Source organism: Anoplopoma fimbria, chromosome 22 (genome assembly GCF_027596085.1).
Source record: "Anoplopoma fimbria isolate UVic2021 breed Golden Eagle Sablefish chromosome 22, Afim_UVic_2022, whole genome shotgun sequence".
Classification (NCBI taxonomy): domain Eukaryota; kingdom Metazoa; phylum Chordata; class Actinopteri; order Perciformes; family Anoplopomatidae; genus Anoplopoma; species Anoplopoma fimbria.
The window spans coordinates 7,941,958-7,966,615 of NC_072470.1; the positions used below are offsets into that span (position 1 = coordinate 7,941,958).

General features: G+C 43.3%; 1 protein-coding gene across 10 annotated transcripts in view; it reads left to right on the top strand.

The window, feature by feature from the left end:
• LOC129111782 (beta-1,3-galactosyltransferase 1-like) overlaps positions 1–24,658 on the top strand; it is a 111,192-nt gene that overhangs the window by 32,484 nt on the left and 54,050 nt on the right. For 8 of the 10 annotated variants that reach the window (XR_008532347.1, XR_008532348.1, XR_008532346.1 and 5 more), the window contains one exon: positions 14,077–14,132. The gene's annotated coding sequence lies outside the window, so the exon portion shown is untranslated. Of the gene's footprint in view, positions 1–7,507; positions 7,575–14,076; positions 14,133–15,895; positions 16,017–24,658 lie in introns of those variants that run through there. The other 2 variants (XM_054623874.1, XM_054623880.1) reach the window with 2 other exon arrangements.

Here is a 24,658-nt window from a genome sequence, read left to right on the forward strand (position 1 = left end):
CCACTCTCATTGAAGTCACATATCACCTTTATTGGCGTAAGATCCTCATGTGACAAGACATTATCAGCACATCCCTTGGCTTCAGCAGGTCCTTTTAATTCCGCTGCTGAAGCTGTTTATATTTATAGATTTTCTTCATGAAAGCATGACTGAAATCTCGTACATGTAAAGTTCTTCTTCTTTACTCTTTGATGGCATTTTCATGAATTAACTCTTCTGGGAAAATGGGGGCAGGACTTGTGCCATTAAATGGGATCATTGAGGCGCTAATTTTGCTCATTTACAAAACGAAGAATACGAAAAATGTTACAGCGTGAGGACCAATGTGTGGAAACAGGAAGAAGAATCGATAAATCATTTGTCACGCCATATACACAAAACATTCCTCTTTGCTTTCTGTTCTATATTTAAGTGATGGCAGAGAACACTTCCATGTAATTTACCTGCAAGCTGTACGTTTCTAAAACCCTCAGTGGATGTAACGGGCTGAAAGTAGCTCAAAGTGGATTTGATGGCAGGTATTCAGAAGTCGGCGCACATATTCAAGCATGTTTGTCTTCCTTTCCAGATAGAGGTAGATGTAGAAGAAAGGCAAACCAATTACAGCGAGAGATTTTTCTATTTGGGCCCTTGCAACAATAGGAGCTTTTTTCTTTTCTTTCTTTTTCAGCGCTTTTGTGAATGTTTTTTTTTATTATTGCCGTGGGCAGTTTACTTTTTGTCTGCTTCCAAGTACGGATTATTCCCGCCTCGGAATAACTGTTTGTTTTGGTGTGCTAAGTACCGCCATAGCTGTCCTCCTTCAACCCTGTAACAGACTTTCTTTTTAAATTTTATTCAAACATCCCTTTGTCTCCTCCATAGGCTGCCATTCTTTCATCTCAGAGGGGTTAACGACAGCTATAATCCTATTGATCCGGAAAACCGATCCCTCCTAATCCTGTAACATGAAAGTTGTGTATTGTGATGCGGGGACGAGCCAGTAGCAACAGCTTTATAAATTCTTAGCCAGCGACCATATGATGAGCCCCGCCATCAGCGCTCGTCTTAAAGCTGCTCCAGAGACAGATAATGTCCAGGACTGCATCGACTATAAAGACGCAGTTCTTTATGAATCCATTATTTGTTTCCTTCCCGCGGAGGATGGAGCGTCTCTTTCAGCGGGCTGTTATTGTGGACTCGGCAGACGGAGAGGAGAAGACGAAAGAGCATTTTCAGATGAGCCTCGGGGAAATGAGTCAGGCCCGACTCTCTTTCCGCTTCCCACTCTTTCTCTCAATATCTCACCTCGGGTTGTGGGTCCTTAACTCTGTCTCTCTGGAGCTTCACTCCCGATATGCCCTCGCACTTATTCCTCCTTTCAAACCTACCGCCAACTCTACCTTCCACCTTTACGGCCGGGGTTGCACATGCTGCTCTTGTGATCGGAATGTGACTGATCTGAACTCAGATGTGTCCACATATGGGGGTCCTCGCTACGAAGCGGCCTGCCTGATCGGAGAGTGATCAGACATATTTCATGGTCAAAGGAGCGTCTGTAAAACGGTGTAAAAACTCATTTACAATAAATTCTCCACAATAAAAGTCCCCCGTTACATTTAGTGCTCTCTCTTTCTTCCCTTCAGTACAAATAGACTTGTTTTTATTGAAGAATAGCCGCTAACGAAGCTCTGCTAATTTGTCGATAAAAGCATTTAAATTCCCATTAATTCCCCACCATAAAAGTCCCCCTTTTTATTTTGAGGCAACAAAATCAGGAAATGTTGTCGTTTTCATCAGCAGAGACCCAGCAGGACTCATGACAGCAGGTCTCAGTTGGGCTCCAGTCCCGCTTTTCCTCCCCACTTCCACCTCACTTAGATCTGAACTCATTGCGAGCCGGGCCGATCAGATCCCAACGCGAGTACGATCAGATCTCGTAGCGCACAGACTTGACGGTTAACGCGTCCTGGCATGAACGGAAGACAAAAGTCACCTCTGCCTTTGTCTCTCCATCTCCCCCTCTCTCCCCCCCCCCCCTTCCGTCCCTCCCTCCCCTGAGACCCGTTCCAAGCACAGCCGCATGCGTGAGTGCAAAAGCATGTGACAGTGGCCTGCCAGTACCGACACTCATCCATGCCAGTTAATGACACTCAGAGGCATCCCACAATGCACATCACCACGGCTGCCAGGCCCCAGTGCCGGGCTGAATCAGCGGTTTAAAAAAAGTCGCACTTTGGCAGCGCTCCCCGGTGCAGGGTACAGTGGAGGTGACATCAGCGAGTCTGGGTGACACTGCGCTGGCAGCCGCTGCCTCCCACGCTCTGTCACTATCATCCACTTTCAATGTGAGAGAGAGAGAGAGAGAGAGAAAGCCAGATAGAGGATAGGATAAACTGGTTATATTTGTACAGTCAAAGTAGTCAGGAATGAAGGGGAAACATTTTTGCATTGTCAGTCCACTATTGAGTTTGTTTACAGAATGATTCACTCAAAGACCTTTTTTTTACTCCAACCTTGACAGTCTTTCACAGCTAAGACTGTTTATTTCTATTCATTTCATGGCTTCAAATATGTGTAAACCTTTTGTAGAAGACTCATAAAGAAGACAAATTCAAGTAGAAGCCAATTTAAAACTAAATACGCACTATTTTACCTTTTTTTTTATATATGAACCAGTGAGTATAATTCCTGACTGTAGAGGATCGTAACAGAGGGAAAGGATGATTCCCGTAGGCGAGAACGCGATGTTAAAGTTAGGTTTTAACGTAGTGTTAAATCAGCAATCTCCATAAAGACTGTCGGATTGTTCCAGCACGTCTCTGGAAACATCAAGTGTGGCTGGGGGGGGGGCTGAATCATGTAAGACTCTTCAACCGCTAAGTGCTACCATGCAGCTGTAACAGTAGCTTTTGTCACGGAAATGGCCGCAGTAATGAAGCCTACACCAACCATACATGGAAACCCACTTCAAATCAATAGCATCCACCCTCATCCAGCGCCTTCTCTCGCTCTCACTGCCATCCTGTTCTCTACAAGGAGAAAAAGGGCCCTTTTCCACGGATGTCAGGATGTTGGTACTCTGCGCAAATAGTCCTAGCAAGTGTTAATTCAGCTTCTGTGGACACATGATGTTGTCGTATTGACTTATCCTCAGTGTAGTGGCCGTCTAGTGTAGAAGGTTCCTGGTTCAATCCCTTGGGTCCTTCAGGGAGAGAGTCGAAGTGTCCTTGAGCAAGACGACAAACCCCTAATCGCTCCCGATGAGCAGGTTTGCACGTTGCATGGCAGCATGCGCCGTCAGTATATGAATAGATGCAGACCAGCATGTGTTTTTATAGTGCTTTGCTTGGTTGATACACCAGAGAAGCGCTATATAAAGTCAGTCCATTTACTATCAGGTCAGCACTATTTTATCCAACGCCAGTCCGGAGAAAAGCAATTCAAGCTCGCCCTAGTTTGTCAGGTACTCTGAAGGCTTTTACACATATTTGAAGCCATCGTAACGGTTCTGCGATAACTTTGGAATAGGAGTGAACAAACGCCTTTCATGCTGTCGCCGCCACTCTAAATGGGGTTCCTAAGGCAACCATTGTTTGGCACGGCGTGAGTCACGGCCGGGCCAGCTTCTTCAACACTGTTCAGCAGATAAATTCTGACACTGATAATGATGAGGTAATTGACAGTTAATGGAGAACTTGTTCTTTTAGAACAAATCAAACATCTGTGAGGTCAAAGAAAGAGGTAACGCCTGACCACTACTCAAAGCCTGTACCTCTGCACACGAACGTCTGTGTTGGAAATGTTCTTGTCCATCTAAATTAGGCTATGAAACTTGTTAACGAAGAAGTGCATCATTGCACAAGGGAAAAACTAAATATGCATTTTATGTGACATTCTGATCTTGAACATAATTAGTAGATTGAATGACAATTAAAATGACAATTAGTTTCAACCTACATGCACGTAGCGCAATTCTCAAATATGTTACCATTCTGTAATCTTGTACAGTATGTACAGCTCTGCGATGACGCTTTGTTGGCAGTTGTAGTAGTATTTTCTAATATTTCCACATCCACTAATATGACTACCGACACTGCTAAAACGTGTTTTCATCGGCTGGTTCTCAGCAGCAGGATTTGGAGCTCCATTGTGTGAAATTCCTCTTTTTACTCTGGTAACTTTTTCTGTGAATGAAACTTGCAAACTGCAATTGGAGAGGAACAGGCAGCTCTATTCTAGCAATTTAGGACGTTGATCTAATTCAGTGCATTTCATCTGTGTTTCTGTTTGGTGTTTGGGGAAAAAAACAAACCCAAGTCATGGCTCCTCACAAAGAGTCTTTCACTGGTGTTTTCTAATTGTGAGAATTTGCGACTTGGGTGCGTTTTTTTCCTGGAAACCAGAGTGTATTTCACCGGTGTTTCTAATTGTGAGTGGCTGCAACTTTGGTATCTGACGAAAGTATGTCATGTCAGGTGTGCTGCTCTGAAGCGCGCTGTTGAGAGTAAAGTTTTTGGAGCAGGTCTAGAAGAAGCTCAAAGCAGCGACACCACAGGCCAAGCAATCGGCCCGTTCCGAGCAGGCGCATTTTTTTCACGGTCACTGCAAGTTCAGTTCAGCATCCAGTTATACTAATGATCAAAGCTAAAAATAATCAGATTGTGCAGTTAAGAGAGATTGGGTAATCCTTCTTCGAACACTGGTACAACCCATAGTGCCTGGTTGGATCTTCTGTCTGCTTTTTTCAAACTGCAAATAGTGGAAGCGTACCGAAATGACAACAACCACAAACTGCTGCTACAAACTCTAGTGAGACATTTCTTCCTGCGTATCCAAACTGTTGCATAAGGCGTCTGTCTTGGAAGGCATCTCCTCCTCGTGTGTGTGATTTACTCCGTGACCCGTGTTGAGCGAAGCACAGTGTGCCCAGGAACGTCTCATTCAGAACAAACAACCGTCCTCGCCGGCAACATTAAACTCCGCCGGCAACGAAGGACCCAATCAACTGGCACGCTTTGTCAACCCCCCTTCGACGTCTCCTCATTTTGAGGCCGTGACACAAAGAAATGAACACCCGGCATATTCATCACCATTACTAGCGAGGACACTAGGAATTTAATTGAATATGTAATAGCACGAGGGATTGGAGTGGGGGCTCGGCTCATTGTGTTGTTGAAGCATGGGCCAGTCACTGCATCTCATCACGGGGTTGATCACAAACGCCGGGCTGGAGAGATGACGCACGCAAATCCCACGACGGGAGCTCCAAGTCCAACTGTTCCCTCTGAAGTGAAATATTGCTCCGGGATCCGTGGAGTGGGTGATGAACAAGAAGCCCCTGCATAGTGTAAATAACAAGATTAGATCAGAAAAGGGCTGCGCTGTGATTGAAACGCCTCCCTCCGGGGCGCGAATTGATTGGCCGTTCCAGCGCCGACAGTATCATAACCAAATAAGACCTTTTTTGTTATGCACATTTTAAGCGTGAACCTGATCAGTGCTGCTGGATCCAGCATGGCACCTTGTTCTTATCGCTTTGACATGACGCTGCCGGGGCTTCAGTGGAGCGTTACCAACAATTAGCTGTTAACAGTGAGGAATGCACCCTCCATTCTTGAATCCTGAAAGATGAAAAGCCAACTCCCTTTAACTGGAGGGTTGAGAGGGAGGGACGAGGCGGCTACTCGGACCGATTGCTAGATTCTGGGTGGGAGGCCGGGGTCCTTCCGGGACTCGAGCCGCGATTCATGAAGAGTCTGGGATGGCGAGGATGAAAGAGCTCCGTGAGACGTGGTCGGGTGGAATGGGGGAGGCAGAGCGGACAGGCCGAGCCTTCAGAGCGCTGCTGACAGCTCCCCGGCGGAGAGGACGGGGAGGATGATGGTGAGAAAGAGAGGAGGAGGAGCAGAGGCGCCTCAGCGAGATCAAAGGTGCACTCATCAAGGGCTCGTCTCTCCTTTTGCTTTGACAGGGGCAAAGAGGTGCGGAAAGGGGGTGGGGGGCGGGGGCTTCAATGAAAAGTCAATGACATCGAAGGGCTGCGGGCCCAGTCTGCAGAGCTATAACAAAAGCTATCCTTTTACCTGTAGCTCCATCACTGGATATTCCTCTCAACAGTCTCAGGACTCAGCATGCCGTAGAAAAGTCTCCATATCATTTGTTTCCTTTGTAGTCTGACTGAAAGCTTTATTCATTTATAATGTGACGTACACTTATACTTCACTGTTAAAATAACATATTGGATGGTGATGCTCAAAGTGATAAAATGTTCCTTTTTTTGGTATTCTCTGTCTTTGCTGATACGCGTTTTTTTCACAATACATATCACATGTTTCTATGCCAAGTACTATCTTGAGACCGTCTCTCCCATTTGCTGGCCAAACAGGGCTTTAAGTAGCCACAGTAACGGCATACCATTGATCTGTTAAACGTGTAAGATGTGGCCAGAATTTTTGTTTTTAAATCATAAAACAGAATGTGAAGAGGTTACAGTGTTGACATTATGACAAAGGCGTCTATGTGGACGTATCTATGTTGCGAGGATATCTACTGAAATGAGCACGCTAACCAGCTAGGCCCCGGCCCGTGATGGAGATTCACTGTAGCGTTGGGGTTAAGTGTCCTTGGGCAAGACACTTAACCCCAAGTTGCTCCCGAAGGCTGTGCCATCAGTGTGTGGATGTGTGTGAATGGGGAATGATGACATGCACTTTAGAAGCGCTTTGAGTGGCCGTAGGCCTAGAAAAAGCGCTATACAAGTACAGACCATTCACTTTGGGCTTGCCAATCATTTTGAAGGGTAGAAATGTCAGGAACGACCAAACACTTGGCTTTTTATCATTAATAACGGATCATTCTATAATTTATTACATTTCACCTTTCACATTATTTATTCACAACAGCTCTTAACCTTCATTCTGTCACCGTCTGAGCCGACACGAAACGCCCTCGTAGGTCCTGTCCAACTGTCAATTCATCATGGATTTGACTGGATTGCGACAGAAATCCCCTCCAGAAAATCCCTAATTGGTCTAAATTAACCGTTGCAGTTTATCTGAATCTTGAGGGATGCAGTAGATTCGTAATTTACACCGATCAGCCCAGGTTTGAATGTGGGTGGGTGTTCATAATTTGTTTGCTCGTTCATGTGTCACATGCAATATGTCAGACTCCACTGATCTCGTTTTCACAACCCCAAAAAAAACGAGGGAAGGAAAAGGCACGACTCACAGCTGCACCCGGCTCTCCAAAAAATGCCACTGATTTGCCCCGCGCTACAATTAGAACCCTCCAATCAAGGTGTCGGGGGGGGCCGGAATGAAATCCGAGAAAAAGGAAAAGCATGTAGCACAATGAGGGCGACACACTTCCGCGCCGAGGAATGCCTGGAGAGCGTCTCACTCATTAAACATGATGATTACGAACTGAGAGGTTACAGAGGCGATCCAGGGAGACGTGACCTATTTCTCCCTCCCGAGTGCAGCTGCTCTCTCGGCACCGAAGGCAGACGGCGGGGAAACGGGAAGAGGACGCAACGTTTTTCTTGATCTACTGTGCTTCAACGCAAAGGCGACTGGATACAAGGCGCAAGCGTGAGCATTAAATGGTGGTTAACTTTGTGAGAGAATGTACACGCTCAGTGGAAACTTCCTTAAACGCCTTTTAACTCAATTTCAACTATTAGAATTCCTTTGAGATCGAACACCAGTAGGGTCTACTTTCATTCCTCAGAGCAATACCAGCTGGGTTTTTTCTCTGTCCTATGAAGACGGCAGAGAGGCATAAATCTTCGTGTTTAAGGAGGTAATTGACAAGATCTAAGATCCTAATGGGGCTCATAATTAGGGCTTTAATAACGCTGTGAGCATTGGAAAAGGTCAACCACTTAAGCCTATGGTTATGTTAAAAACACAACACAAGTGTACTGAGTTTTATTTTTATTTTTTTCTGCTCCAGGTGCATAATGAGAGTAATCAGGATCTAGGCGACCTCCACTTAGATCTGGGTCAATTCCATTCAAATAAAAATAGTATCTAATTTGGTCACGCACCATTCATAACGCAAAGCTCTTAAAGTACCAGACAGGGTGCTTGAGAATCAGTGGTTTCATTTCTTGCCTGTTGATTGCCTGAATAAAGAGCATGCTCTTTTCAGGTCCACGCAAAATATGGAACTGATTTGAAAGACGAATTAATTTCAAATGTGACTTCACTCTAACTTTACTTTTTGAGTAAGTAAAGTACAAGTAGATTCACTTTATTACTCTATCTATTGATCCTGGTCTCCGTCTGTTGTGTGCGTCTGTTTGATGTTCCTAATTTTTACATGTTAAAAAAAGAATGCTGCCGTGAATAGTTTCAAAACATTTACAGACAAAAATGTCATGTTTTTGTGTGGTTTATTCGTTACGTCCATGTGTGTTGAAGCCTTTACTGTCCAGTTTAACACTACTACATGGAAGCTCGTAGTATTGATCAGTGTATAGTGTCACTACTACTCATTCACACCCCCCGCTACTTCTAATGCTAAACTGAGTGCTATGCTAGCAATGGGGGAGTGCTAAATCAGGGCGTTAAGTTGCTCTTTAAGTTAAAGTGGAGTCAGCTCCTCGGGCTCTAAGGTGCTCGGTTGCAATAAAAGACCTTTCATGATGAGGCCCGAAACCAAAACATTTCAAGTAATGTAATACAGATGTCCTTCTGACGGCAATAATTATAAAAAGCTCTCTAAAAGATTGGCCTAAGAGATTTTATCCCGGCAGGTTTTTTGTGCAAAGCTGGCTGCAGCTCATATAAAGCAACAGAGCACTGCTTCGGTTTCGACAAAGCCCCATGTGATCTGGATATGTGCTAGAATTTCAATTGGAACAGACTCCAGTGAGCAGGGGAGTGAATTATGACCTTGAAATTCATATGCGACGGCACGGTGAACACACTGAACAGCAGCGTGGGCTTGATCTCCGGCTCAGGGTGTCTGTCGAGCGTGAATCTTATAATCACCTGCGTAACGATTGAAATAAGCAAATATCTCTGTATCTGCCGTCCGTCATCGGAGGCTTTGACTACAACGCCCAACAGCTACTGACAGGAAGCCTTAAGGACGCCTTCAAGCTGAAAGTTAATTATCTCGTTGGCCCCGGCTGGTATCTCAGGATCTGACGGTATCTGTTTCAAGCTCGCAGACCACACAAAGACACGCTCTGAATTGTGACATCACCAGTTAGCAGCACTGATCAGTCAATCAGCCATTAGGTCATTTCTAGAGAACGGTTGTAATCCGGTGTTTTCTGTCACGTCTCCAAAGCAATAATTACTCATTTTGTTGCTTCATTTTTCTTTCTGAAGGCCAGCGGTTCACAGCTCTGAATCACGTCCCGCTGTAATCACAGTGTCTCCGTTAAGACTGAAAGGTCAGAGGAGCCCTGCAGTACTGGTGGAATTTGTGGATTCTTTTTAATTAATTAAGCCTTTATTAGTCCCACAATGGGGAAATTCGTTGCAGTGGGCTGCAATGAAGCGCCCGGGGAGCAATTTTGGGGTTAGGTGTCTCGCTCATGGACACTTCGATTGTTGCCTGTAGAGGGGCTTGAACCAACGGTTGCGGGTCAAATGCTCTACCTCATGTGCCACAGCCGCCCCTGAAGCCGTTATCTTCCAAGGAATTTAGTTTGAGCTCGCCAACTGTGAATTATGACCCCACGATACAATTTATGCCTCACTGTTCATACCAACAATGTGTTAAATGTTTTCAGATTTGTACCAATAATACTGATGCTGATATTGGCTGTCGGTACAATACTGACTCAAATACGTTGATCAGGAATTGGTGACATGGGGCCGATCTAGTATCGGATACAATTATTATAACAATTTACTACATTTAAATCAATGAATTGATTTTGAAAGCCGTGTTCAAGTCAGGCCTGATCCACACAGTTAAACGCTGGTGTCGGATCAGTACCAAAAGCCAAGGAATGGGTATCAGAAGTTAAAAAGTTGGATGAGTGCATCCCTACTTATTTTTATGGATCGCAGGTCAAAGTTTCTCAGCTGCGCTTTGGGTTTAGTGCTAATTAGCAAATGTTAGGATGCTCCCATGCTAAACTAAGATGGTGGTAAACATTCCACCTGCTAAACACCTGCAATTCAGCGTTGTCATTGTGAGCATGTTAGCGTGCTGATGTTAGCAATTAGCACACAGCACATTTCAAGCGCTATGCAGATAAAAAAGAGAAATGCCATTCTAGGTCAAGCTTCCTTTACCTTTTTTAAAGTTCATAATGAGACAAAATATTATAAGCATAACTACATTATTTTGTTTGCTTAACAGTATCCAGGCCATAGTGCCCCACATAGACAAGAACATTAGATACAATTTATGCTAAAAAAGCCCCCCAAAAACCCCATAAAACATTAACAATCAATAAATTTAAGTCAATTGAATAAAATAAATAAACACCAGGTATAATAAATAATCTAAAAACCAAGGATTATAATTTAAAAACTAAAGCTATAACATTACAGAGCACAGATTATTAATCACGTAGGTCTTTCATTTATATTTAAAGATGCAGAGAGACTTTGCCATTCCAATTTCCAGAGGCAGAACAAAAGCCAACATCACCATCACTTCTATTGAACACATACGGAACATGTAAAAAAAAAAAAAAAAAGCAATGGAAGACGTTAGTGATCCGGCTGGAACATGAAATAAAAGAAAATACCTGACTTAAAAGGAAAGAGTAAGGTGATTTAAGGCTTTATTATCAAGTAAAATGACCTAAAAAAAACCTCTAAAATACTTCCATCCGTGGTGGATAACAACAACAATACCCAAAGTTTTATAAACTTGCTTTAGTAACGAGTTGTTTTTCACCTGAATACGTAAAATCTACGGCAGAACCCTGACTTGAAATGGAACTTCAGCAAAATGACCCTCCCCATCACCACTTTAACGGCACATTTAAACAATAACTGTTACGCGCTAGAATGATAAAACAAAAACAAAACTCATTGCAAAGCACATCTTTATTGGGCTCTTATGGTAATAAGACAGACAAACAAACATAGGGACTATATTCAGGGCAAGAGACTCACTCATCACTTTAAGAAATGATTTTCCACAACAGAGAAACAGAGCCTTGTTCTGCCACCAAAGGGGGGAGGGAGATATAACGTGTAATGACTATTGGCAGCAGGAACTAAAGGTGCATTTGCTCTCCCTTTTATTATTCCCCGCCGCTGAATAATTAAGAGCTTTTGTTATTTCTTGGCCTCCCACTGTAATGATGGCAATAATTCATATTATGCTGATTAGCGCGCTGACAGGGGCGCCTTAATGCATTCCACACGCCACCATTTTTTATTTTTTTTCAGCATCAGAAAGAAAGTTTCCATGGTGAGGTGAAGGCATGAGAAAAATAAAAGTGTGAATTAGCTATATAGTAGAGAGAACTGTGCCAGGGCCACCATGGTTGTGGTGCACTATTAAGTATTTATCTGCTATCTCTTTATTAGCCAATTTGCAAGGTGATTGCTCATCAGCTGCCTCCTTAGAGTGTCTGTGCGTGGGCTCACAGAGTGTGAATCCCATTCTATGTGTGTGTGTGTGTGTGTTTTTTTTTCTTGTATTTTAAACTCCGTCTCAGAGAGGCATTCTGGTCCGTGAGCGGCTTGTTAATGGGAGGGGATCGCGATTTACTCCGGAGCCGAGCCTGACAGCTCGACCCAGCTAAGCTCCGATCGGGGTAACTGACTTCACGGCCGAGACATGCCACTCAAAGTCCGAAGGGCAGGAAGTTCTTCCCAATTACCCAGCGCGCACTGCTCCCCCGCCTGTTAGCCGGAGCGGTGACAGGGCTCCATCCTGACCCTGACGTGGTGCTTCCTCTCTCTCTCTCTCTCTCTTAAGCTCGATGGCAGGGAGATAGTCACAGCATGATGGTCTATACTTTGCCTTTTCTTCGTGTGATTTTAGGCTTACTAGCAGCGTGGCTCTGCCTGTCTGTCTGCTCACCACTGTGGTCCAGATTATTAAATACCAAAAATCACATCACTGAAACGATAACTTTTGTCAACCAACACTAAATTAATAAGCAACTATTTTAATTACAAATTCATCTTTTCAGTCTTTTTTAAGAGGCATTTTCTGGTTCATGCTTTGCTAATGTGATGATTTATTGCTGTTCATATACTTCATATCACTGTAAACAGAATATCTTTTGGGTTTTGGGTTGTTGGTTGGACAAATTTTGTTGCTAAATATTTGTTTCTTTAATTTGACAATTTGCCACCTTTCTATTCATCATATGTCATAGTACATGAAGTATCTTTCGATTGCAGACTTTTGGTTTATCAAACAATCAGCTCAAGGATTATTCTTTGGCCTCTGCGGTTTTGATCGGTGTGAATCAATGCTTTTTTGACATTTCATCAACCAAATGCTCAGTTATTTGTGGAAATAATAAGCTGAATAATTGATGGTTAAAAGAAAAACAATACTTGCAACCAGGGCATCCAACAGGTTGTCGGTGTACTTCTTCAGCGTAAGGAAATAAAACATAGAGTTTGCAACTCGTCACAACTGCACGTTCAAAATAAGCTGTAGAGGAATAACCTTTGAACATTTGGAACAACTAACAACTTAATCAGACACTTATTGTATTTAATTCATTCCCATCATTCTGCTCAGAATAATCACAGTGACCGGCAGGTTCTGCCGACAGCACTGAGGTTGCCTTGGCTTGATTATGCTGCATTCTAACTCTACTCTAAAGGTAAATTATAAGGCCATCATGATGTGTTCAAATGTTAAAATATAGTTTTGGTGAGAAACTTGAATAAATCCAGTTGTTTGAAAGAGATGTTTTCACAGCAATATAAAGTACAGTCATGTCTTTCTTATTTGTTTCAGCTTTTCATGTTTTCATGCAAATAACCACTATAGAGGACTATAACAAAGTAAAAGTTTGGGATTGGTGGGGTCAAAACTTTTTTTTTTTTATGTATTCTAGTTCTCCAAAAGAAAATTGGAATCTGCAAAAATCTGAATTGGCATGACAGACTTAAAAAACTAATTGGGAATTGGCCAAGAAAATTGCAATCGGTGCATCTCTAAACTACGTTTACTCAATATATTTTTGTGCCCTAATCTTTATCAGCAATTGTAGAACAAGCGGCTTTAAACACACTGAATTTAACATATGGCGATGATGTTGGAAATGTCCGTTTACTTCTCAATAAAGGGTAAACTGAAAGCTGAAGGTTGTGTTCCTACCAGACAGGAAGAAGTCCTGCAGAGCTCACCTGTACTACCAACCCTCTCATAGTGTAGACATTAAACACAACTGATATATTTTCTTTTGGATTACATTATTGGACTTGTGTTATCCAAGTTCAGCGTCTCCCTCAAGGGGAAAACGGGAAAAAAAACCCTGAGAACATTTTGAAATTGCCCGTGTTTGCTTGTGTCGGGCGCGGCAGCATCTGCCACAGACGGCTTATTAATCAAGTGCAAAACTCAATTTGATATGAAAGAATTTTCATTTGACCTTTTCCCGGGCGCGAGTGAGCCTCGAATGATAAGTCCTCATAAAAGAACACACACACACACACACACACACACACACACACACACACACACACACACACACACACACACACACACACACAGAGACGGATCCCCCTCCATCTCCTCCGCCTGTTTTGTAGCTGTCGTTAGATGGAAGAGGCCGCGGCATACTGATGAGCCATCGGCTGATTACACATAAAACTTCCCTCATGGTCCGCGTCGAGATGCGTTTGAGTCGAGTCGAGCCTTTGTGCTTTATCTGCCGCTTGAAAACCTGCTGAGTCATTGTTCCATTTTCTGATGGAGTGGGTTCAACCGAATTCACTTATTCATGTTAAAGAGATGCTTTTTTACAGATTAACAGCCTCAGTACAATATGTTTATTTGAAAAGGAATGTATTTTATTTGAAAGCATCTTCATCATCTAATCTCTTTCCTTTTTCCAATATCCTTTCTCTCTGGAAGTCTCATATAAGCTGTCCTGACCTGGCTTTTGTCTTTTTTTTTTTTTCTTCTTCCTCACAGACGCGGTATGAAGAGACGGAGCCCATATTGCCTGGGACGAGAGCCAGCTGTGTCAGGTACGCTACGCTGACCTCAGCTCCCCCCGTCCGTTTGTCAAAGCGCTGCTCAGTCGGGGATGTAGCCCCGTTTCTGTTTTTTAGTTTTTAAAAAGGGCTTTCAGGTATTTCACAGAGCAGACAAAGAACCGAAAACAGAAGCGGTGAACCCTCAAGAGGCGACAATAACTTGTATTCACCGCTTCAAATCTTTGCTGCTTAATGAAGCAAAGGCTTTGTCACCCTTGCATGAGTTTGAGTCTCCTGGGTTCCTTTAGTCATCAAAAGGGAATTACCGAATCGAAGAGGAGATATGGTCTGCGTCGTACATCTATGCAGCAAATGGGGTTCTCTAGTCTAGGGCTTGTGTTATCAAAGCACATTAAAGAACAGATCAGATTACGGTGACGCCGTTGGTGTAATCCGACAAATGTCAAAACGGATTTCTTGATGACCTTTTTGCATTTACTCTCAATTTTCAGTTGTGCTAACTCGGCTGATGGATGGAACAGAACCTTTTCTAACCTTAATTTAACCTACTGTACTCAATATTAATGTCATTGTATTATCTGTGTGTTTCTAGTGTTTCTGTGTTTGGATGATGTGTTTGCCTCCGAAGACGGGGGTCAGCTCATTTAAACGGCTAATGTCAGCATTTAAGAAGAAGAATTAGAAATATTAAATGTGAAGCCTCAACGAGGTTCAAAGATATAACCGTTTTCTCTGGTGGTGTTCTCATAATTGAAACATTTGGGTGATGTTGTCGGAAATTAAATGCTGTAAATGTTTCCACAAACACTATCAACTACAGTTTGACACAAATTGCTGTAAAAATGAGCTTGACCAACCGGGCTAAGACTGATGACCTCATAGTGATATCATCAGCGTTATTTTCTTAGACTTGATACACCTCCTCCAGAGCCACAAAGACTCTGAAAGAAAGTTTAGAACTGTTTCAGTGCGGAGCGATCCTTCCCAGTAAACTGATCTCCGTGTTTGATTTTGGTGGAACTTGGTTCCAGTATCCGACACAACATGAATTGCCCCACTGTTGTCCTCCAAAGGTGGAAGGATATTTGCCAGCTCGGGGCTTGCTCCCGGGCTTTGAAAACAGAATCTGGATGATGTATCTTTTTAAATAAGACATTAAGAACAGCCTGCTCTCTTTTTCCCTCCGTGTCTTCCCTTCTCAGTGGCCTGCCAGAGTCAGCGCCAGCCCGCAGTGAGACAAACAGTTAGCATACATATGTCAGATGCTCCATGCGAGCTAAAGTTCAAATCCCCGTCACATGTGCACTTCCCTCTGCGCCACAAAAAAAAAGGTCATCTGAGCGAAAAAAAAAGGTCATCCCTCACACTGAGCTAACGAAGGAAATTGTCGGCTTTCACTTCCCCCCGCCATGCTGTTTTCTTAGCCTTCTCTGAGCCTCTCTGACTGCTGCTTACTCCCACTCACCTAATCACCACTCAGCATGCCAAATTAATACACGAATCATACTACAAAATCTGCATACAATTAGCATTTTCTAGCCTTGAAGAGGGTTTTTAATGTGATGTCATTTTTTAATTGCGGCCGGACACATTGCTTTTTTTTTTCCATCTGTGTTGTGAAATCCAAAGCAGTAATAAACACATCAATGACGGAACTTCAAGACGATATCCAGTAGCAGCAGGCTAATTGAAACACAAGAGATTGGAAGCGAGGATTGGAAGTTTCCGGGGGATCATAGGAATGTTTTATTTTATTTATTTATTTTTTTATGTTGCTGTGGCTTGTTCTCCAGATAGGAGAGAGGAAAGAAAGCAACACCGGGCTTCAAAGCTGCATCTAATCACACACTACAAAGGGGTGGCTGAGGCTCCTGCTCCACACAAGAACAGGAATGTGGACCCCGAACGCAACGGGTGAGACACGCATAACTTCCCTGGTGAAATATTTAGTGGAAAAAAGGGGAGTGAATGTATCGACGGGCCTCGGGGACAAACCGTTTCTTAGAGGCAATTCAGCCTCCTTTGAACCTTCCCCCAACTCCCCAGACCAGGACTCTGGGAGCAGCACTTTATTTGGGCTTTTCATTTATAAAAACTTGCTCTTTTCAAATATTCAACCACCCTCTGACATCATTTTTCTGACATTCATAGATTTGATTTCCTATTCTTATATTCGTTTAGTGAAATAGAAAGAAACTACGATGAATTAAAGTTAATATACTGCAACTGCATGATTTAACTTCCTTGATGAGGCTTCCTCCCACTGGGTAAAAAAAAGTGTCTTTGTCTCGCTTCTAGGCTTGTAAATTGGTGTCTTAACCAGGGTCCCATGCATAAAGTATTGATTTTAAGACTAATCTCAGCATCAGAATTTTATTTTTTTTTCTATCTCCGCCGAACCTCGAGATATTGCCTTTGATTTCATCATAAAGCTGGATATGCAACTAGCAGGAATTTCAATAATAGATGGATTCATTGCTCACCCAGTCCAAGTATTAGTCTATCAGCACGGTGACGTGCTAATTGTAACGGTACACGCCGAAGATCCCGCTGCAGGCGCTATTTGCATAGCTTCATCATCATTTATCAAACACACCTCAGCAGGCACTTCATCATGTCTCGAGAGCAATTTCTCAATCTTTTTTACCCTATGAATATGAATACATTACGCCACCATCTCATACATCTTCCCCGACTGTCCTTGCGGCGAACGGTCACGAACGCAGGATACTTTTTTGCCCCGCCCCCCCTTGGCCATGGCCCGGCCAGCGGCAGTGAATTATTTGACCACACAGCGAGACATCGGGGAGCACAATGCTTAATACAGTCATGAAAGAAGCCTCGAGAGATTAACGTCTCAGTCTTGGCGCGGCGGTTGTAACTCATTAATGGCTTTTCACTGATCAATCACGGTTGAATCTTGGTGGGTCGTTAGGAACACAAACCTTGAGTGTTGGCCTCAGGGGGAAATCCATTTAGGGCGCAGTGGGAGGTAAAGCACTTGATGAGTTGGAATGGATGTGTGTGTGTGTGTGTGTGTGTGCATCACTTAGACTGTATGAATTCCAATGGCTTTGATTGCCAATTAAAGTAGTAATTTATCACCAAAGACAGAAAAGGTTATGGTATTTCCCCATAGTGTATAAGAAGTGGATTTAGTCATAGTGACATCATGCATTGGATTGTGGACTAAGATTTTGAAATCTATTTCGGCATTTTGGCCCTTGCCATCTTGAGTTTTGACTGTGCCATCATGGTTTTTTCCCATTGCCATCTTGATTTTTGGCTGTCTCGATCTTGGTTTTTGGCCGTTGCCATCTTGATTTCATGCTGAAGCCATCTTTGTTTTTGTCTGAGGTCATCTTTGGTTTTGCCCCTCGCAATCTTGATTTTTGGCCGTTGTCATCTTGTTTTTTTACATGCATTCATCTTGTTCTTTTGGCTGTCACCATTATTATTTTGGAACCGGAAGTGACACTGGGTGTGGAGCCAAGTACAAAATAACTCTGATCAAGACATTTTTAGGGGACCAAAATGTAACAATCAACTTTCCTAAACTGAAAAAAGACTGTAAAAAGTGTTCAGGGTTTGAAGACGAAAACAGGAAAACCTCAAGACATAACAACGCTGTGGTACCTACCTGTCAATCAAAAGGTAGCCCCGCCCTAAAGCATACCATGCTATATTATTCTAATAATTCTAATTAAATCTATACCTCAACAACTGCAGGTTCTGTGGTTACATTAAACTGTGCTTGAACTGCTGCCTAATTTACAGACGGGAAGACCGCAACACACACACACACACACACACACGCACACACACGCACACACACACACACACAGATGGACCGCACAATTTTGAAGCAATGATAAAACTATTAAGCATTTACTGCATGGCCGACTCGCTCACTGACTGGCATTGTTTGGCATTATTCCATTTCAAAGGCGATTATGGCGTGGGAACAACAATGAGGCCTCTTTAAGTGTCTTCAGATCAATGAAGTGAGTCTTTTATAAGCTTTCCAAACATCACAGCGGGCAAAGGGCAATCTCGGAAGATTATACTTGTCAGATTAGATGAAACCATGCTGGGGTTTCAATCGGTGAGCAGCGAGAGGCTCCCATTTGAAACAATAACATCTCAGCACTTTTAGACAACAGAAGCCAGAGGGACCCTGAATGCACCACGCAGGTCTCCCTCGGCTGTGCGCGAGTTGATTTATAATGCACGCCCGGGTTCAAATAAGTGCTCCGTCGGATGAAAAGGGTGATTAATTATAGTCCGAGTTATTTGTCTTGGCTGACGCGAGAATCACAGAAGCCACTGCATTAATACATTTACATCAATAGCCCAATGGCGTCAAGGAAAGGACCCATGTTAACATCATGTCTGAATATATGCAGTTATGGTCTTATTTTTAATGTCAGAATTATCAGGTAAAGTCAAATTGAAATTCTCCATCATTTTAGTTTGTAGTTTTTCAGAATAGAGTAAAAACCAAGAGCATTTTTGATTCGCTACACAATTTACAGTTGATTTGTCGCTTTCTGCTTTCTTTTGTCAACTTGTGGTTATTTTGTCCTCCTCCTCGTGTTCTGCGGAGGTGGAGGCAATGCTTCCATCTGTTTTTGCGAACAACATTTTAGGATTTTGTTTCAAATGCACCAGAAAGCACGAGACTCAACACCACAGAGCAAAAAAACCTCAGCACTGTGGGCCGTGATGCTCATCTCACTCTGAGCAGTTTAAACAAATCAAAAAAGCGGCGCTTCAGAAATATCAATGAGACGGATCAATGAGTCTGCACTCAACCCATAGCTGCGCGGAGGCTGTCATGTACGTAGATTCAGAGCTTGTGTTGCTGCACAATAATTGACCTTGCGCAACAAAGTCTGGACTGTGAAGTGGGCTGGGCGAGCCCCTCCAAATCCCCGGGGTCTCTTCTTGTCGGCGAGTTTATAAAACAGTGAAAGAAGCAGCAAATGGTATTAATGCAGGCTTTTGAATCCAGCCCAATATAGAGCAGTGCTGTGTTTGTTTCCCCGTCTAGTGTTGGTGCCTATCCACTTGAGCAGAGAGCTCTGCCAGTCAGAGCATCTCTTGACAAATGAAGGTTTCATTTAAAGTGAAGGTCGCGAGCTTCTCTTTCTCTCTCCAGTTATACTTTTACTTTGCCACTAATTTAAAGTTTTTTTTGGGCTGACACAGTCTTGCCAAGCAGTCCATAAGCAGTCATCCAGCAGCGCGAGCTGTCTGCAGTTTTAGCCGCTTCTGCTTTGTAGCAACATCACAGTGCTGCTACAACTAGAACACAGTGTAACAGACACTAGACCAGCAGAATAAAATAGAGGTTTTGTTTATTTGTTTCACCCTTAACAGCAGTATGCATCAACTGAAGTGCTTTTGAAATGGTTGAACAGTTTTTGAAGTCTTACATTTAATTAACTAATCTCTTGCCTGCTGAAGGTTTTTGCTTCTCATTCTGGACTTTTTGTCCCCACTGGTATCCAACATACCTTTTTATACTCGGGATGTCATGACAACGATACTTCAGTACAGAGTCAATGCCACAATTCTGAAGACCATAAGGTACTTGTTTTTTTCAACAGTACCACAAATACCATAGATTCCATGGATCAGGTCTTGAGACTAAACAGCCTCTCAGGGAGGATGGAAAATGTCAACAATGCTACATTGTTTACAACAAATCCGTATTGAAATAGGAAAGATGACAGCTAGTAATGCTAGCCGTTAGCCGCCGGTTAACAGCTTACATTAACGGAGGTTGCATTGAGTTCCATAGCAACGCTTTCGAGCTCTATTCAGTAAAAATGAGTATCGGCCTGAAGGTTTGTCGCAACGTTATCATGATGTATTCAAATGTAATCTTGTTCAAATGTGAGGCCTGGTATCAAAATGGGGGTGCTATTGGCAATGACTACGTCATTTCTGCTATCTCGACACGCTTATTTCATCATTTTGCTTGGTATGACCATGAAACGGATGTTAAATTGCATTCTATGCGATTTTTAAAAGGAACTCTGCAGAAATAGGATCGGTGGCAGTTTGCATGAACTACAAACACATTGATCTTTTGACCCGTCATACAAACTGCTTCATTTACCCAACGACCTATGTGTTTGTCCAACACCTTCGGTCCCGTACCTCAACAGCGACTCTTCAGATTTCCATTAAATTGGTCATTGATTGTAGTGATCCCTTGAGGATCTTCCCTAATGATTTTGTCAATTACCCAATGTAAACTCTTAACAAAAAAAGAGACTCTACTCTTCTACCTTCTACCTCCTACCCTACTCATGGTCCCAGGTGGATAAACCCTGATGTTTTTGGTGACCTTTGTAATTATTTTAATGTACTGATCTCCCAAAGGAAGAGCCCTGGCCTTTCTTTGAGCGGTTGATGTCGATAGATGACATCTGAGGTTGACCGTTAATGACGACGGTATCGAGGTGAAAGTGCTCGAAAATTGGAATTCAGTCCCAAAGAGACATGCAGTGAACCACTTCTCCTTGCCCACTTCTGCTCTGACCATTTACCCCCTCTGCTTCTCCACTACTCTCCCCAGACTTTCCACTTCCTGGAGGTGTTTTCACACGCACAGCACATGCCATGTCTTTGAAACAAACGTGTTTTGATGTTAAGAAACCAAACGTGCATAGGACTGCCCGGCTTTCTTCTTACCCAAATCTTTTCGTTTTTTTTGTGTATTCAATGAGCAATTGCATACTCTTAACCATGCATGACTTTGATAAGGCTTACTTCTGTCGATGAATAGACCCTCCCTCCGCACACTGACAGCACACTTCATAAGGGGGCTTTTATGCACTGCTTTGCCTTTACTTCAATGCGTGGTCTTGGACTTTGGCACAATAGAGTTTTTAATGGCGCATAAAATTAGAGCTGGGTTCAAAAGGCAGAATTTTCGGATGGCTATTTACCACGTCCGCCTTTATCAACTAGGTCATTTTTCAATTTTTTTTCCCCACGTTTTTTGAGGCAAGAGAGAAAGTAAAAAGAAAATAGAGAAAGATAGCACAGTGAAAACAAGGTAACAAATAGAGAGAATGACAAAGGAAGGAATAGTGCAGGATGTATAGAAGATTGAGTGTGGGTGCTTGTCTCCACACTTCTCCACCGTTTTCATCTTTCGAGTTTCAGTTTCGCCGCCCCGCCTTGGTAAACATGTTGACATTCGCTTTTTACATTTGGGAACATTTCTTTTTTTTTTTGCTGCTTTCAAAAGAAAACCTAAACTTTATGAGTTGTGCCTGATGGAATTTCTCTGGACGTAAGCACTCTGCCACACACGCTCACTCTCCACTCCTGTGCGTGGGAGCGCTGGGCTTTGTAGCCATCTCTGGTGGCTCGCAGTGGGCTGCAGAGAATACTAAGTACTTTGTGTCGGTGGGATTTTATGTAAAAGTAGTTCCAGGGCTAATTTCAGTTTAAAGGGGCAATGCTGTGGGCTGCAGTAGGCATGTGCTTACAGCTCTCATTTGTAGTGACACTTGTCCTTGAAGTTATTTCAATGCAAATCGACGAGCAGTAAATAGCAAGCCTACACCAGTCATAGATTCCTATACAAATTGTTATCATCTTAACACTTTGACCTCTGCAATAGAAATGGTCTGCCAGTGTCTGCATTGGTATTTTTTACTTATTTCGGACGTAATAACTTGGAGTGTCTTCAAATGCTTCATATCACTACCATCTGTACAGCATAAGCTAAAAAGGCATGCAAGTCAATTAACCATATAATAACAGTATAAAAGTAAATGTCATAAATTAAAACTTTTTCATCAAATTTGTCTAAATAAACACACAAAACATATTACTTTGAAAGATTTCAAAATGTGAACAAAATATTTCTTCTGTGATATGTCATTTTTGGGGGGTTTTCAGATATGCAAATTTTCCGTCAGTTTCCGCTCACGACATGCATTTGCAATAAGCTTCCATTGCAGGTTTACTCGTAGGTTTTCGGTTAACTTACATGACAAAAGTACTTGGGTTTGGTTAAAATAAGTATGTTTCTCACGTGAAATAACTCGGTTTGTTATGTAAGGGGCGTTAGTAAAGTACGGAAGTTATGTATCAAAACTACAGTAAAACAAGTCGACGTTGACGTTTCACACAGGACACGAACAAAGGTCTACTGGGTGAAAATCCTATTTTTTTCCCGACCCGTCATCCGACCCTCCCACTTGCCCTACGAGGACTTTCTCGCTCTCAGTTGCTCTGTAGTATTTGACGAGTCCAGAGTGAGTTTTGTATGATTTGTATATATGATCTATAAACGTACTGGAATTCTATAGAGTATACTGGTCTGAGTGGGCAAGTGTAACAGTATTGGACCAGTGTATTTGGTCTATTTCATTCTGGACCATCATCAACCAGGCCAGAGTCATTGTGGCTGCCTGAGGTTGTATAACTAGTGTTTGATAAAGAATGAAATTCTCCTGTCACCGTTTAAGTTTGCCCTCTACACAATAGCCCAACCTGCACATACCATGTCATTCACAAAAAACATGGTGCCCTCCTCCTCTGCACTGTTTATCTGAAGGACTGTGTTCCAGAAAGCCAGGCCAGTATTTTTCTGTATGTGAGCAGGCGGAAAAGAGAGGAGTTCAAGGACTCGACAAGGGCTCAGGTACCCAGGGGCCCCCCCTCCCACAGAGACAATGATTACTCCCCCACCCACCCACCCTACCTGCCTCCTTCCTGTCCTCCATTTTGACACTGAGCAACGAGGCCCGCTTTGACCTTGCAGCATTTTTTTTTCTCGCAAATATGCGCCAACGTAGCCGGTCCTTTTCACAGCTACGGGAGGAGAACCGCCTGCGGCCGACGGACCGACACTGGCACATGCACAAACACACACACGCGCACACACACACACACACACACACACACACACACACACACACACACACACACACACACACACACACACACACACACACACACACAGAAGAGTACAGCTGCAGATAGACACTGTTTTTAGGTCCCTATCTCCCCCACGGGAGCTCCCTATCATCACAAGGTCCAGCAGTCAGTCTACATAACCCCCAGACAGCTCTGCCATTCAGCACTCCCTCCGTCTCTCCCTCTCTCCCGTCACACCTCCAGCATAATAAGTGACTGCAGCAGTGACACCGTGGCACCGGGTGACCCTCGCAGTCATCAGCGGCGTAACCCCCTACCCCTCCTCCGGGGCAGGACCAATTTACAATCTTGGCTGCCTTGACGCTGCCTCCCCGGTTGTTCTGCTGTTTATTTATGACCCCCCCCCCCCCCACCCCACCCCACCCCACTCCACTCCAACGAAGGGCATTATGAAAGGGATTACACGTCCAAACGGCCTGGCTCAGACCCGGCTCTCATTACTCACCGTTCGTCCGGGCCAAGATGGCGGAGGACTGGGGAGTGAGAGATTATCAGTGTGTCGGACCGTTTGAAAGCTCCGTGAACTGGACGTACAGGCGTAGGAGGTTCGTCTTTTAAGGGACACCTGAAAAGTGCCCGGCGCTGCGGGGGCTCCAGTCAAGAAGGTGGCTGTAATTGAAGTGGAAATGACAGAAGGGAGTCTGGAGCCCCAGCTGCCAGGAAGCACTCAGAGCCCAGAGAGAAGTAAGAGGAGCAGGAAGAACGCTGGAGTTTTTCTCCGCCTGCGGTTCTCCTTCACCTTTGCATAATACAATAAAAGCATGAGGAGGCTCATAATGTCACGATATTTATGAAAAAATAAGCTGCAAAGTAATTCAGTTATATTGTAGCTATAAACCCATCTGTTAATCATAATAACACACACAATCTTGCATATTTATGTTCGTATTTTTTGCACATCCATAAGGGACAAAAACATACAGAAAGCTTCAACTTAATTGCCTTTTATGTAACTTCAGTCCTACTCAAACCGATTGTAAAACCCACTGACCGAGCCAAAAGCAGGCGGCGCTCAAGGCTGCAAACGAGGCTGCTTCCTGTGAGACGTTGACATTTCAGAATTACGAGGTTTCCACCTGACAGGGTGCACAAAAGAGAAACGGCCTCATGCACACTGGCAGAATTGTCTTTAGGAGGCTTTTACACACACACACACACACTCACATAATTTGAAAAAACAATACAACACTCATTAGCAAAGTGTTGAACGGTCGCTGTGGGTAATTAAAGCAGGTGTGAGCAGAGATTTGACACCACTTTTCAATCTCCTAGACAACATTTTCACAAAGGCAAGTGTGCAGCTAACACACACACACAAAAAAAGAAAACTTTAATTCTGAATGTGACAATATTCATAATTTGATACTGGTCGTGTTAACAGAACATTCTGTTCGGATATTCTAAATGTAGATTTTGTTCAGAATGGAGCCTTTTTTAAGACGTGGGATATGCTAATATTATTCAGGTGTATAAAGCGTATTCAGAATCTGCGTCTCAACTTTGTGTTTTTTTTTAACGGTAGTTTGCAACACGGGGCCTCTTTCCTGTTGATTACCATTGTTTGCGTTGTAGTCATGTTTGTACCA